Source organism: Furipterus horrens, unplaced genomic scaffold (genome assembly GCF_987537825.1).
Source record: "Furipterus horrens unplaced genomic scaffold, mFurHor1.1.pri manual_scaffold_2, whole genome shotgun sequence".
Lineage (NCBI taxonomy): Eukaryota > Metazoa > Chordata > Mammalia > Chiroptera > Furipteridae > Furipterus > Furipterus horrens.
Genome location: NW_028327172.1, coordinates 65,719,019 through 65,734,609, shown reverse-complemented (window position 1 = coordinate 65,734,609; position 15,591 = coordinate 65,719,019). Strand labels below are relative to the sequence as shown.

The 15,591-nt window shown below is 38.3% G+C and overlaps 1 pseudogene; it reads left to right on the top strand.

Moving 5' to 3' along the window:
- Positions 1–13,639: 13,639 nt before the first annotated feature.
- On the top strand, positions 13,640–14,122 carry LOC150018736 (small ribosomal subunit protein uS19 pseudogene; annotated as a pseudogene).
- The last annotated feature ends 1,469 nt before the right edge of the window (positions 14,123–15,591 follow it).

Genomic DNA, 15,591 nt, shown 5'->3' with positions numbered 1-15,591 from the left:
TGGTATCTAAAGTCAGAGAGTGACTGTAAGTAAAGAAAGTTACCAAGGATTGAGCCCTGGAGCACTGTAATACTAATAGATTAAGAACAAGAGGAGGAGCAAACAAAGAAAACCGAGAAGAAAGAACAAGTGAGGTAGGAGAAAAAATATGAAAATACGGTTTCTAGAACATATATGAAAAAATGATATTAAAGAGAAAAACATGAGCAATTGTATCAATTCTGCTAAGTCATGTAAGATAAAGATTGAGACCTGACCATTGGATTCAGCGATGTGGAGATCATTTGTGACCCCAACAAGAGCAGTTTTAATGGTGGAGCAAGGTTAAGAGAGAATGAGAGGGAAGAAATCAAAGACAGCAAGTATAAGCAAATATATCCAAGAGTTTCATCATTAATCATAAACCCTCAAAATCTGGAAGGTATAAGTATGTGTATTCATTTTACAGATAAGAAAACTGAGACTGAAAGAGAATAAAGATTCATCCCAAAATTAAAAGGTTAGCTCAAGGAAAAACTGGGATCTAAACACAGATGTCTAAATCCAAAGATAGAGTTCTTACTTGTTCCACGCGTTCAGCAAACATATGTTGAGGGCCTGTTGTGTATGTGTGACACACAGTGCAAATAAATGTTTATCTGAACAATTATCTAGACAGTGTTTCTCAGAATAGTCCAAGAACAACCTGCATTAGAATAAACCAGCAGGCATCTTAAAAATTCAGAACTTTATCCCAGACTCACTAAATCAGAATCTCCAGAGGATTTGGCACTCTAAGGGAATCTTAAGCATTCCCTAGTGTAAGAGTTGCTTGTCTCATGAAGTATGATTTTTCCTCTGAGAAGGCATTAAAAATATGTACATGTTTTCATTTTCTCTATTCTGTCTTTTCAATACCTTTCACAAGTAATAAAAAGCCATTTCGTAACTCACCCAAACAAATTTTTAATGTCTTCCTCCTTAACATTTTTCATAGCCAAATAAATTTCACTAGAATAATAAACCCTACTTTTTCTGCCTAAACCTCTCAACATAAGTTTCCATAATTTGAGATGATCTCACATGTTGCATTTTCTCCTTAAGGTGGGGTTTTATTTGATGGCAACTTAGTTAGGAAAAGAACCTACTCTTTAAACCAAAATGCTGTGTTTAACAAAAGTTATGAAATGTTGTTTTCAACTCTGAAGGATAGGATTCTATTGAAAAGTATTTTTGTGAAGGGAAAATACACCTATCTATTGTATGTTTCAGTCTTTCACTTATGCTGTTGAGTGAGATAGTTCCACTGGAGTTTTTGAAACTCACCCCATTGGAGGCACTTGATCTCTCTTTTCTAATAATTCAGAAAATCAGTTTGCTGCACCTATCCAGAGAATGCTTTATTTTGTACCAGTTCTTTGCTTTCTATTCAGAAACAGCTGCTCCATCTCCTGTGACACAGGATGTAATAAAATGGAGTAAATGGAGTAGAGTATTTTGATAGATGAATCACTGCAGGGTGTGCAGTGTTCACAGAACTCATGGTGAAAGTGAAGAGATTATACCAGAATGACATCTGTTTTCTTCCATGTAAATTGCTAGACTTTGAATCTGCCGTTATTTAGCAGATGTGTAGATTTAATTATTAGGATTGCATAACCACTGGGGAAAGCATGTGATTTTATTGATAGCTTTCCACCTACAGTAATTGCAGAATGCGTAAACTGCCTTTGTCTCCTTCGGGGAATAAAATTGAAAAAGTTAAACCCATTTGGGACTTATTATTTCTTATTTCTAAAGTGCATATGAACTGGTTGGTTGATACCTATATATTAATACAAATTCAACAAACTGTGCATAGCAGTTTGACAATTATTTTGCACATAGGCTGCAACTAAAGACACAATTTCAATAAAATGTTTAGAGATGTTTATTAGTCCATCATCTTCAAGACAGAAGATCTTTTCTGGATTCCTAAGATTTTCATAGGGTTATCTACAGTTTGGGTTAAAAGAAACCTTGGAGATTGTCTTTTCCTATTCATTCATTTGACACTTGAGATAACTAAGGGAAAAGAAATAGACTATCTACTAAGCAAGTGCCAACTTATTCCTCAATTTGATAACTCTCATTCTAGTGCTCAGAGCAGAGCCTGATAGGAACAGAGGGACCCAAATCTGTCGACAGACTCTTCATGGAGAGACTTGGTCTTTTTAACCTCTGTAGCTTCACACTTGTATGGTAACAGAAATAGCTGAAAGGCAATGTTGGAAGAGGTAATAAAAAGGGTATGACCTCCAGGTGACCATGAGCTGATCCCAGCCAATCAGAGGCTCCAATGTTACTCCTTGTTCCTTGGCACGCATCACACACAGTTCCCATAGTGGAAGCATTTTCAAAGATGCAGCCTTGAGACAGCATGTGTTGTTGAAACCATCTGGACAGTATACATGACTCAACCCAAGTAGGGCCTCTATACATATAACTTTTAAGATTCTGGCAGGTTGATGTGGAAATCTACTCATCTTACAACCACCCAAGACAAGACTCATACGTAGGTATGTCCCCTTGCTTGAAAATTCCTCCTACCAATCTGAAACAATCTGCCCCTTTCTTGGGTCTCTCCTTGTACTCCATGTAGAGAGGCCACTTTTGAATGTCACCTAGGGAACTCCCAAGGTAGTGAGCCAACAGGTAAATGAACGATACTTGACAAATAAACAGAGGGATTGTTGCTTTAGATGTCAAGGAAACATAAAATTTAAGAATCTAAGACTTCAGGATCTTGCACTACATGTGCCACTAATGTGATTGGTGACCTTGGCCATGGCTGTTTCTTCATCGGTGCTATGACAGTTAGCTTGAGAAGCCACCACCTGCACTCTGAGGGTTAAAATTTAATCCAGTGACTCTTCTATCCAATGTTCTTTCTTCTTTTCCCCAAATGCTCTTGAACCTGATGTATAAAGCAAAGATGCTAAATAATCACCTTCACTTGTCCAGAAAGCCTGGTTCCTGACAATCAGCTCTTTCAAAATTTCTATGATCCATTTGAAAACCTGTAGATACATTGAAGAGTTTCAATCACATCCAAGAATTAAGTTCACATAGTATCTGCCTCCCCTACTCTGTAAAATAGTGATCTAACACATCAGACATAAAATTTTAGCCAAAACAGGCAAAGGCATGTATTTAAAATATCAAGCACAGCCAATTAAAAGTTAAATTTTCATCTGGTTGTGCATAGGTTTTGTCCAAGGTGATAAAACCATCTGGATATTTCAAAAACCGTCTGGATAATTAGTTGAAATTTTCCATTTTGATTCAGAGGTTTTGATGTTATATGTACAGTTAAAGCAGAGCTCTGGTACTTACCTGATTAACTGTTTATGAGGTGCCCACTATATGGCATTAGACAGAGCTCACAGAGTCATCCATTTGCTGCCTGCACTTCACCATTACTGTGACTGAACCAGGAACCAAGGGAGCTATGCCTAGCCCAGAAAGATACCACTTCACAACTTCTCCTTCAGGAAACACCACCCCCTGCCCTACATCACTGAGTACTCCTTAGTTGATCTCCCATCACCTGGGCCCTTATTCACATATTAATCTGACTGAAGGCCCCACCACTCTCTGTCCTCTCTGACCTTCTACCATGTCCTCTGAGACTCTCCACCTGTTATTGACAAAATGCCATTCTTCCTTATCTTCTTCTCTGAATATTTTCTCCACTCCTGCCTGAAATCTATTGCCCTCTAAGGATGCTGCTTTGCATGCATCTTTCTCTTCCACATCACTTATTTCACTGGGTCTGGAGGTAGTGAAGCTGTCCACACTATCCCCCATTGTCCCTCAAGAATCATTATCTCTGCCTCCTCCCTAAAGCACTTCAGCTATTTTGAAACTCAAGCCATTAAATCATATCACCACCTATCCCTCCTTGAATTCATATTCACATCCCCAGTTTATTCCCCTTGTTCCTTGAAGAATTTAGCACTTGTCTCACTGTGTCCTTCTATAGAAATATTCTTGTCAACACTATTTAATACTTTTTGCCTCTTCTTTTTTAATACCATCATGAACAGGGAGGATTTTCAAAAATATTTAACAACTAGTAAGGAACAGAGACCAATCAGCAATAAATGGCTAGTATAGCCATACTTGTGTAAGCAAACTGACTATCAGCACTGTATGTAGATAGTTCTCCTAGTCACATGGCCTTTCAGTTGTTAAATCCATTTCTTGCTGCTCTAACATCTACCGAATATCAGACATATAAGCTCATCTTATATGTCCCTTATCAAACATATAAATTAGTTCATATGAATTAACAACACTCTCCGACAATTGCCACTCCCTAATTATTGACCTTTTCCAAAGCACGCATGACATGCAATACATTTATGAGTTTACTAATGTATTGTCTTCCTCTTCTAACTAAAATATAAGCTACATGAGTACATAGGCTTTCTTATTCCCACTGTTGTTATACCCGTGCCTAGATTAATGCCCAACATAAAGTTGATACTCCGTGAATATTTATTGAAAAATCATTTTGGACCAAAAGTAGGAGTTTTAAGGATGGAATTACCAGATCTCCACTTTGTGCTATTTAACTTTAGAATTCTTATTAGACCTTCATTATTTGAAATAATTTTAAAAGAACCAAAGAATAACATAATTCCACTCACTTTGGAAAGAGAATGAATTTAATGCAGACATTCTCATATAGAGAAAATTCTTGGCATCCACAAATACCTATGTCTATCTGCAGTTGCTAAAAATACAGGCACTTTAAATCTCATGGAATAAAGTAGTTCATGAAACATCAGAGGTGATATCTTGGGTCATGATATAGACAAACTTGTAGAAATAACATCATTTCAACCTAGGATGGTAGGAATATATAAATGAAAAATAGAATTCAGTCAGTAGAAGAAACACTAAATTTCTGCCTCTGCCATGTATAAGTTTCCTGTCTTCCAGAAAATAGCATTAGGAGAAGCACAACTCATTTATTCATTTGGGGATTTGCCATATAAAATAGAATATATGGCATGAATTGCAGTAAGGGGGCACATTATTCTAAAATTCTCTAACAAGCAAGCCAAGTTTGCCAGCTTCCAAATTAGCATTTAGTCATTTGTCCTGAGGAAAATGCAAAATTATTTATTTATACCTCTTCCAACTTTGCTTGGTTAAAGTTGTATCTGCATAATAGGCAATGCACTAGAAGAGAAAGGAAATATGCTTATGTTATCTGCCATAAAAAGAAGCTATTCAAATGACAATATTACTGATTTCTTGAATGTTGAGAATAAGTACTCCATGAAAAAAAATCATTCTGCAATAACAGACTAAACTAAAGGTTTTTATTAACAAAGCCCTCACAGTTATTATTCCCTGAACCAGAAGACAGTTTACATCTGACAAAAGGCTTGTTATCTCTAACTGTGAGCCCAAGCAATGGCCACGCTTGACCTAAAAGCTGAGAAGACAGTTCATATGAGATGAGGGAATAAGAACTTACCACAACCTTTCAACAAATCCAGTAAAAAGAGAAAAATAGAGAACGAACTCCAACCTGATGGCAAAGTTTGGAGTTATTTTTTGCAATGTTTTATAGTCAACATAATTATCAATTGTATTTTAATTTTCAAATGATACCAGTGACTTATTCTATTGAAAGGGATTATATAAAAACATGACCCACAAAAAGGACCCTTTAAAAATATTTTTATACATTGCCACTTACAATTTTTGTCAAGTTTTGCCCTAAACCCTATTTTCCTCATGTTGTATTTACTTTTTAATTTACTTTCTATGTCTTGAAAGAGCCAAATCTTTCCTCGAGCCTCAGTCTGAATGAAGTCACGTCATCCTAACTGCTGAACTATTACTAGCAAACCTTCCCTTTCCATCAGCCAGGCCAACCTCTGGAGCTGAGGCAGTGTCAGCATTTGCCAAAGCATGTGGCTCTGTGCAGCCAGCCAGGATAGAGGCCTGGACAAAACAGACTGTCATGAGAAACAGAAAATAGAGACGGACAAAAAGCTATCCTCACAAATCTAACCCAGCAATTTTCAACCGGTGTGACACAAGAATTTTTAAACATGCAATAGCTGACTATTTAGTTGGGGGTGCTGACCTCTTTTCCCTTAAATTGTCAAAAAAAAAAAAAATCACAACAGCCAGCATAACAATAGCCATAGGTGTGAATAAATCAAAATTATACCTATGTTTTGTCAGATTGATATATATATATAGATATATATAGATATATATCTATAGAGAGAGAGAGAGAGACATGCTGCAAAATTTTAGTAGTTTATGTGTGCCATAAACTAATGAAAAAGGGTGAAAATCACTGATCTTATCTAAAGAACTAAAGTCAAAATTTGAAAGCCATTTTGAAAACACAGTTCTTTGTCATTGAAACTAGTACCATAGAATGTTAAACTAACTTGAAATTGTTTTCAAGTCTTCAAACCATAAGGTAGGCAAACTTAAGGGGAAACTTAAGTTTCTTCTCACTTATCTCCTAGTGACATCAGGAAAGTCAACCTTGTATAGTGGGACTTGGTATCAAGTCTCACTATAAACCAGCCACTTTTGAGCTATACAACCTTAGTCAAGCCACTTAATTTCTCTTAAGCATTTATGCTAATCAAGTTTAAGATGCCCATTATTGTGTCGACTGCAGGAAGTAGTTTGAAGCTCGAATGAGGTAAATATAGAATTCTACAATATTTCTCAGTCCATTATCTAGTTACAATATATCGTAAGTGCTCAACAAATATCATTGAGTATGTAATTTAAAAGAAAATACTGTATAGGTAGATACTGTATAGAGAGAAGGTAGTGGGGACATTTTTTAAAAAGTACTAGCATGATGGGCTTGGAGATTTCAATGGATGGGGGTCCTTAGACTATTAATAAATACTATATTAAAGCAGCGCCACAACTAATAACAACTAATATTTACTAAGCCTTTGCTACAAGTCAGGCCAAGCGCTAAATACATTCCATATATTATACTTAATCCTCCCAACAACCTTATTTACAGAGAAGAAACAGGGTCTTAGAGGCATTGAGTGGGTTGTTGAAGCCTCAAGCCAATTAAGTGGCAAAGCTAGGGTCTAAGTTTAAATCTGTTGTGGAAGTCACACCCTTAACTACTTCTAACCACCACTTTAGTCTATCTCTATAAAATGTGGGTTGATACATTACCACTGAGGTTTCAAAACCTGGTTCTCCTGCCCTGGCCAGTGTGGCTCAGTTGTTTGGCATCATCTCATAAACCAAAAGGTCATGGGTTTGATTCCTGGTCAGGACACAGGCTTAGGTTGTGGGTTCTGTCCCCAGTCTGGGATCGATGTTTATCTCTTGCATTGGTGTTTCTCTCGGTCTCTCTCTCTCCTACACTTCCCACTCTCTAAAATAATCAATAGGTGTGTCCTTGGGTGAGAATAAAAAACTAATTCTGGTGCTCTTTGTGCAAGCAGGGACACAATCACTTTATTAACGAGGAGGTAGACTGTGGACGTGGGTGCCAGAAGCCCGACTTGTCTCTTTACAAATGCAGTTGGTGAGTCGAGCAAGGGAAGCAAGGACGCATGTTAAATATAAAGGCTTACAACAGTGCACTGCCTACAGTTCCCTCCTACCATCTAAATAACAGGAAGTATTTTCCAAATAGCTAGGTTCCAAGGGAACTCAAATTTTCTCATTGTCCCTGACAACCTACTTCTTGAAAAGGATGCACAAAGATAAATTTCTAGCTCTCATTTCTCTAAAATATCTTTCTAATCACACGGGATTGAAAGCTGTAAGTTCTCTTAGAGACCACTTCTTCCTTGGTCCACCTCTTATCAGTCATCACACCCTGTACTTCCTTCATAATTTTTCTCTACTCTATACTTGCCTTTCAGTTCCCCAACAAGGTTTCTGGGTGGCCCTTCTCACATTTCACATTGTGGTGATAGAGCTGTCACTGGATAACATCCCAGCATAGGTGATTCCAATTTATTGTCTGCAGCAACTGCCTCTCACTCTTGTCTAATACACATTTGGGAATGTGTATCTCCCTCGCATCCCTGCTAGATGAGCATGTACCCTCTTTGGGTTTGTGGGTTTCTTGGGGCATGAAGAGTGGCTATTTTATGAGGCTGGGCAAAAACTTCACACACCTGGGCAGGCTATGTTGCCACTGCAAAGTACCATGATGGTCCTCTGCAAGGACTGAGGAGCAGTAGACAGAGCCTGAGAGCTGACTTAGGACTGACATTGCTGTTGATGAGTCAGCTACCTGAGTCTCCTGGACAAGAAAAACATAAAGCTTCCCTGAAATTGGTTTCCTGGGTCCATTTGCCTATCACCTTTTTACTTTCTCGTTCTTTTCCCTACATCCTCTTCTATCCTCATTCCAAAGAGCACCAGTCTTCTCTTTCCCTTTGATTAGATCTCAGTAGTCCATGAAAATCAAAGCTAATATCAAGAGACACCAAAAATTTGCTTACCTTTTTTTCTCCGAGGGCAAGGAGGACTTAATCTTCAAAAGTTCCCTGAAAAAGAGAAAATATTTTCACTTCATTCTTTTAGAAGGAGTGATTGTCATTTTACTTTCAATGGAAGGCAGCCTTCTTGACTTCTAATGTAGAAGAAAAAAATGCAATAGTTAACTTTTCATGTTAAAATAAACAATACTCATTTCCTATTACCCTGCGTTTGCAGTGGCCCCCTATCTTGTCCTGCTTTGTCTTCTCACTCCAATTCATTCCAATTACCACTGTTTTCAAAATTCTACCAACTAATAGCATTCTCTTATTTTGTCATTTTTAATTATATTTTATAGATTATGCTATTACAGTTGTCCCAATTGTTTTTCCCTTTTCTCCATTCCACCCAGCACCACCCTGCCCTCCAGCAATCCCTCCCCCTTAGTTCATGTCCATGTGTAATGCATATAAGTTCTTTGGCATCACCCTTTCTTATACTACTCTTAACACCCCCTGTCTATTTTGTTCCTACCAATTATGCTTCTTGATTCCTGCACCATTTCCCCATTTCTCCCCCTTCCCCTACCCAGCTGATAAGCCTCCAAATGATCCCATACCTATGACTCTCTTCCTATACTGGTTGTTTGCTTAGTTTGTTTTTGTTATTTTTAGAGTTAGTTGTTGATTGTTGTGAGTTTATTGTCATTTTAATGTTCATAGTTTTGATCTTCTTCTCTTTTTTAATAAGTCCCTTTAATGAATGTTTTGTATAATAGTGGCTTGGTGATGATGAACCCATTTAGCTTTACTTTGTCTGGGAAGCACTTAATCTGCCCTTTCATTCTAAATAATAACTCTACTTGATAGAGTAATCTTTGTATTAGGTCTTTGCTTTTCAGCACTTTGAATACTTCTTGCCAGCCCCTTCTTGCCTGTTAAGTTTCTTTTGAGAAATCAACTGACAATCGTTTGAGAACTCCTTTATAGGTAACTCTGCTTTTCTCTTGCTGCTTTTAAGATTCTCTCTTTATCTTTCACCTTTGGCGTTTTAATTATGATGATCTGTCTTGGTGTAATCCTTTTTGGTTCCAAATTGTTTGGGACTCTGTGCTTCCTGGACTTGTATGTCTATTTCCTTTGCCAAGTTAGGGAAGTTTTCTTTCATTATTTTTTCAAATAAGCTTTCAATTTCTTGCTCTTTCTTTTCTCCTTCTGGCACCCCTATGATTCAAATGTTGGTACATTTAAAGTTGTCCCAGAGGTGTCTAATCTTCTCATTTTTTTCAATTCTTGTTTCTTCTTTCTATTCCAGGTGAATATTTATTTCTTCCTTATGTTCTAAATCATTGATTTTAATCCCGGCTTCCTTCCCATCACTGTTGGTTCCCTGTATATTTTTCTCTATTTCACTCTGTATAACCTCCACTTCTTCCTTTATTTTGTGGTCATACTCAATAATTTCTCTGAGCATCCAGTGTTTTTAACTCTGCATCTGATAGGTTGGCTATCTACATTTTGTTTAGTTCTTTTTCTGGGGTTTTATTCTGTTCTTTCATCTGGACCATATTTCTTTGCCTCCTCAATTTGGCAGCTTCCCTGTGTTTGTTTCTATGTATTGGGTAGAGCTGCCTTGACTCCATATCGTGGTAGTGCGGCCTAATGTAGTAGGTCTCCTTTAGGGTTCACTAGCATACCCCCCCCATCACACAAACTGAATACTTGAGGTGCACCCTTTGTGTGTGCTCAGTATACCCTCTTCTTGTAGTTGAGGCTTGGTTGATGTTGGCAGGTCAATAGGATTTACCCAAGCCAGTCAGATTTAAGAACTAGCCGTGACCACTGACCACCAACCTCTGCCCTCCATGGTGGATTAGCTGTGCAGGGCAAGGTGGTGGTGCTCCTATGTGGTCTGTAGCTGTCCACTGGCTGTGCTGGCCCTGGGGTTGCCTGGGTGGTGCAGGCCAAGGTCAGCTCTCACCTGTGTTTTGCCTGGGGCACCCTGCCTGAGCTACAAAGCAATTTGAGATGGCTGCTACTTGTGCTGGGCTTGGAGATTCCCAGGCAAAGCCATGCTATGGATCCAAGCTGGCTGCTGGTATTGATGGGCCTGGAGCTCACCAAGGCCAGCTGTTGCTTGTTTGGTAGGATTTAGAAGTTATAAAGCATGAGCCAAGACCAGCCATCCATATGAAAAAGCAGCATGGGTGGTCCCATAAATTGGGTCGGGCAGAATCTCTAGGGATACCAAGGCAGGTCAAATAGAGTTAGCCATGTTGATGGAGTCTCAGAATGGCACCAGCTTGCCAGCACTGTGGGGGCAGCATTTAGAAAAGAGACAATGGCCTTTGCTTGCCTTGATGCCAGATACTTCAGCTTCTTCCTATACACCACTGGTGCCTTTCAAGCTGCTACCCCAATGCTCAAAGGAAGTGAGTCTGAACAGGTGAGTCTGTGTGTGGGTTCTTTGAGATGAACTGCTTGGAGCTCCAGAAGTTTCTTCCACCAACTCAATCTCCACTGGTTTTTGCAGCCAGAAGTTGTGGAGAGTTATTTTCCTGGCACTGGAATGTTAGGCTGGGGGGCCTGATGTGAGTTTGGGACTCCTCAGTCCTGGAATATCCCTCCCAAATTTTTATCCACTATACATGGGTGAGATACCAGCCTGTTCCATGTCTGGGCCCCTCCTACCCATATCGATGGATGTGTTTTCTTTAATTCTGTAGTTGTCAGACTTCCATTCAACCCAATTTCTTTTGGTTCTGGCTGATGGTTTTATATATTTTAGTTGTAATTTTGATATGGCTGTGCAAAGAGGCAAGCCCTCTCTACTTACACTGCCATCTTGACCCTGTTAATTTATTTTGTTCTTTAAGATCCACATGCAAGTGAAATCATCTGGTATTTGTCTTTCTCTGACTTATTTCACTTAATAGAATACCCTGTAGGTCCATCCATGTTGTCACAAATGGTAAGATATTATTCTTTTTATGGCTGTGTAATATTCCATTGCCTTTGTATATATGTGCCACATTTTCTTTATCCATTTGTCTATTGATGGGCATTTGGGTTGCTTCCATATTTTGGTTATTGTAAATAATGTTTCAAGGAGAATAAGAATACAGATATACTTTTGAATTAGTGGTTTGGATTTCTTCAGATATTTTCCCAGAAGTGGAATTCCTGGTTCATAAGGTAGTTCTATTTTTAATTTTTCCAGGAACCTCCACACTGAATCAAAATCTACATTCCCACCAACAGTGCACAGGATTCGCTTTTCTCAACATCACAGCCAACACTTGTTTCTTGATTTGTTGATGATAACAGGTTTAAGTGATACCTCACTAAGGTTTTCATTTGGATTTCTCTGATGATTAGTAATATTGAGTATCTTTTCATATACCTGGTGGTTATCTGTATGTCCTCTTTGAAGAAGTGTCTATTTAGGTCCTCTGCCCAGATGCTAATAATTTTTTGAGAATTTTTGCATCTATGTTCACTAGGAATATCGGCCTATAATTTTCTTTTATTGTAATGTCTTAGTTATAATAGCCTTATTAAAAAAAGATTTGGGAGTCTTCCCTCCTTTTGAAATTTTTGGAATAGTTTGAAAAGGATAGGTGTAGTTCTTCTTTGAATGTCTGCTAAAATTTCCCTGTGAAGTCATCCTGCCCAGGATTTTTGTTTGTTGAGAGGTTTTTTTTTTAATTATTAATTTGATTTCATTGGTAGTAATCAGTTTGTTCTTTTTCTTTTTCTTTTTTTTTTCTTTGCTTTTTGATTCAGTCTTAGAAGATTATACATTTCCAGGAATTTATCCATTCTTTAGAGATTGTCCAATCTGCTGGCATATTATGCATATTATTGTTTATAGTATTTTCTTGTAATCCTTTGTACTTCTGTAGTGTCAGTTGTCACTTGTCCTCTTTCATTTCTTTTTATTTTTTTTCCTTAAATTTGGATCCTCTCTTTTTTTCTTGATGAGTCTGATTCGTCGTCGTCGGCAGCCGTCCGTCTCGAGAGACGATGGTGTAGCTTCTTAAGAGTCTATCTGCACCGCCGAGAATGGCTGTGCAGTCCGACTCGGGAGTGACATGGTAGTATCTGTCTCCTCCCGTGTTGAATCGACATCTTGCGATGACGCTGAAGCTACAGAGCCTGGGCAGGGTAATATGGAGGGTCTGCTGTTGCCCATGCAGCAGACCCCCCCTCTCTTCGCAGCTGAAGGATCCAAGGGAAAGACGGAGTCAATACAGCTTGGGTTCAGGTGCGCCGCAGGAGTTGCCGGTGTTGACTACAACGTCAAACCGCCTTAGGGACTCCGGCTCCGGATTTTCTGTCGGGGTTTACTCCCTTAGCCTTTCCCCTGAAGAGGTATGCCGCAAGGCAGCGGAGGTTTTTTGGAGTCAGAGTTTTCCTTCTCTGATGTGCCCTGACTGGAAGATCGAACCAGCGACACTTAGCTCGCAGGCCGACGCTCAATCCACTGAGCTAAACCAGCCAGGGCAACTGTGTGGAGTTATTATGATATTATTGACTCTGTTCTTTATGTTATACATTACATCCTTGTCTGATTAAAGGTTTGTCAATCTCATTTATCTTTTCAAAGAATCAGCTCTTGGTTGATCTTTTGTATATTTTAGATTCTATTTTGTTTACTACTACTCTAATCTTTAATAATTTCTTCTAATCACTTTGAGCTTTGTTCCTCTTTTTCTAGTTCTTTAAGGTGTAAGGTTATACTGTTTATCTGAGATTTTTCTTACTTCTTGAAGTAGGCCTGTATTGCTATATAGTCCCCTCTTAGGACTGTTTGTGCTGTGTTCCATACATTTTGGTTGTTGTGTTTCCATTTTCAGTTGTATCAAGGTAGCTTTTGATTTCTTCCTTGATCTCATTGTTAACCCATTCATTGTTTAGTGACATGTTATTTAGCCACCGTGTGTTTGTGTATTTTTCAGTTTTTTAATAATTAATTTATAGTTTCATACCATTGTGGTTAGGGAAAACCCCTAATATGATTTTTTTCTTCTTAAATTTACTGAGACTTGTTTTGTGACCTAATATGTGATCTATGTGAGAAAAGTTTCATGTGCACTTGAAAAAAATGTGTATTCTGCTGCTTTGGAGTGAAATGCTTTAAAAATGTCCATTAAGGATCCTTTTCGAAGAACCGACGAGATGGCGGAAGTGGAGCAGAAGAAGAAGCGGACCTTCCGCAAGTTCACCTACCGCGGCGTGGATCTCGACCAGTTGCTTGACACGTCCTATGAGCAGCTGATGCAGCTCTACAGTGCCAGGCAGCGGTGGCGGCTGAACCGGGGCTTGCGGAGGAAGCAGCACTCATTGCTAAAGCGTCTGCGCAACGCCAAGAAGGAGGCGCTGCCCATGGAGAAGCCTGAAGTGGTGAAGACGCACCTGCGGGACATGATCATCCTGCCAGAGATGGTGGGCAGCATGGTGGGTGTGTACAATGGGAAGACCTTCAACCAGGTGGAAATCAAGCTGGAGATGATTGGCCACTACCTGGGTGAGTTCTCCATCACCTACAAGCCAGTGAAGCATGGCCGGCCAGGCATCGGGGCCACCCACTCCTCCTGCTTCATCCCTCTCAAGTAGCCAATAAAAGCACAGACTTACTTAAAAAAAAAAAAAAAAAAAAATGTCCATTAAATCCATCTCATCTAATGTATCATTTAAGGCCACTGTTTCCTTGTTGATTTCCTATCTGGAAGATCAATCCAGCGATGTCAATAGGGGTTAAAGGCCCCAACTATGACTGTATTACTGTCAATCTCTCCCTTTATGCCCATCAATATTCCTTTTATGGATCTAGGGTCTCCTGTGTTGGATGCATAAATGTTTATTAAGGTTATATCCTCTTGTTGGACTTATTCCATTATCATTACGCAATGTCCTTCTTTGTCTTTTATTATAGCCTTTGTTTTAAAGTCTTTTTTGTCTGGTATAAATATTTCTACCACCGGTTTTCTCTTGTTTCTATTTACATAAAATATTTTTTTCCAATACCTTACTTCCAATCTGGATGTGTCTTTTGATCTGACGTGGGTCTTTTATAGAAAGCATATATATTGGTCTTCTTTTCTTATCCATTCACCTATCCTATGACTTTTTATTAGAGCATGTAAGTCATTTACATTTAAAATAATTATTAATAAGTACAGAGTTCTTGCCATTTTATTGTTTATATTTATTTTTCCCTTTTTCTTTTTTAAAAAATTTCTTTAATATTTTATATAATACTGGTTTGGTGGTGATGAGTTCCTCTAGCTTTTTGTTGTCTGGGAAGCTCTTTATTTCTCCTTCATTTTTAAATGATAACCTTGCTGCATAGAGTAGTCTTGGTTGTAGATGCTGAATTTTCTTCACTTCAAATATTTTATGCCAATCCCTTGTGGCCTGAAATCTCTTTATTGAAAAAGCAGCTGACAGTCTTATAAGAGCTTCCTTATAGGTAACTAATTGTCTTTCTTTTGCTGATTTTAAGATTCTTTCTCTGTCTTTAACCTTTGTCATTTAATTATGATATGTTTTGATTTGGCCTCTTTGGGTTCATCTTGTTTGGGACTATTTGTGTTTTTGAACTTATATATTTATTTCCTTTACCCACTTTTGGAAATTTTTAGTTCTCAACACTTGCTCCCTCTCTTCTCCTTCTGCTACCCCTATGCAAATGTTGTTATGCTTGATGTTGTCCCAGAGGTGCCTTAAACTATCTTTTTTTTGGAGGGGGTTGTTCTGAATGGGTGTTTCAGCTACCTTGTCTTCCAAATCGCTGATTCAAATCTGTGCTTCATCTAATCTGCTGTTTTTATCCACATTGTGTATTCTTCATTTCAGTTATATTATTCTTCATTTCTCGCTGGTTCTTTTTTATGGTTTCTATGTCTTTTTTTTTTATATAAACTATATCTTTATTGAAGTTTTCACTAAGCTCCTTGAGCATACTTATAACCAATTTTTTAAACTTTTAACCTAGTAGCCTTTGTGCCTCCATATTATTTTGTTCTTTTTCTGGAGATATAGCTTGTTGTTTCATTTGGTACATGTTTTCTTCACCTCCCCATTTTGGCTGCCTACCTGTGCTGCTTTC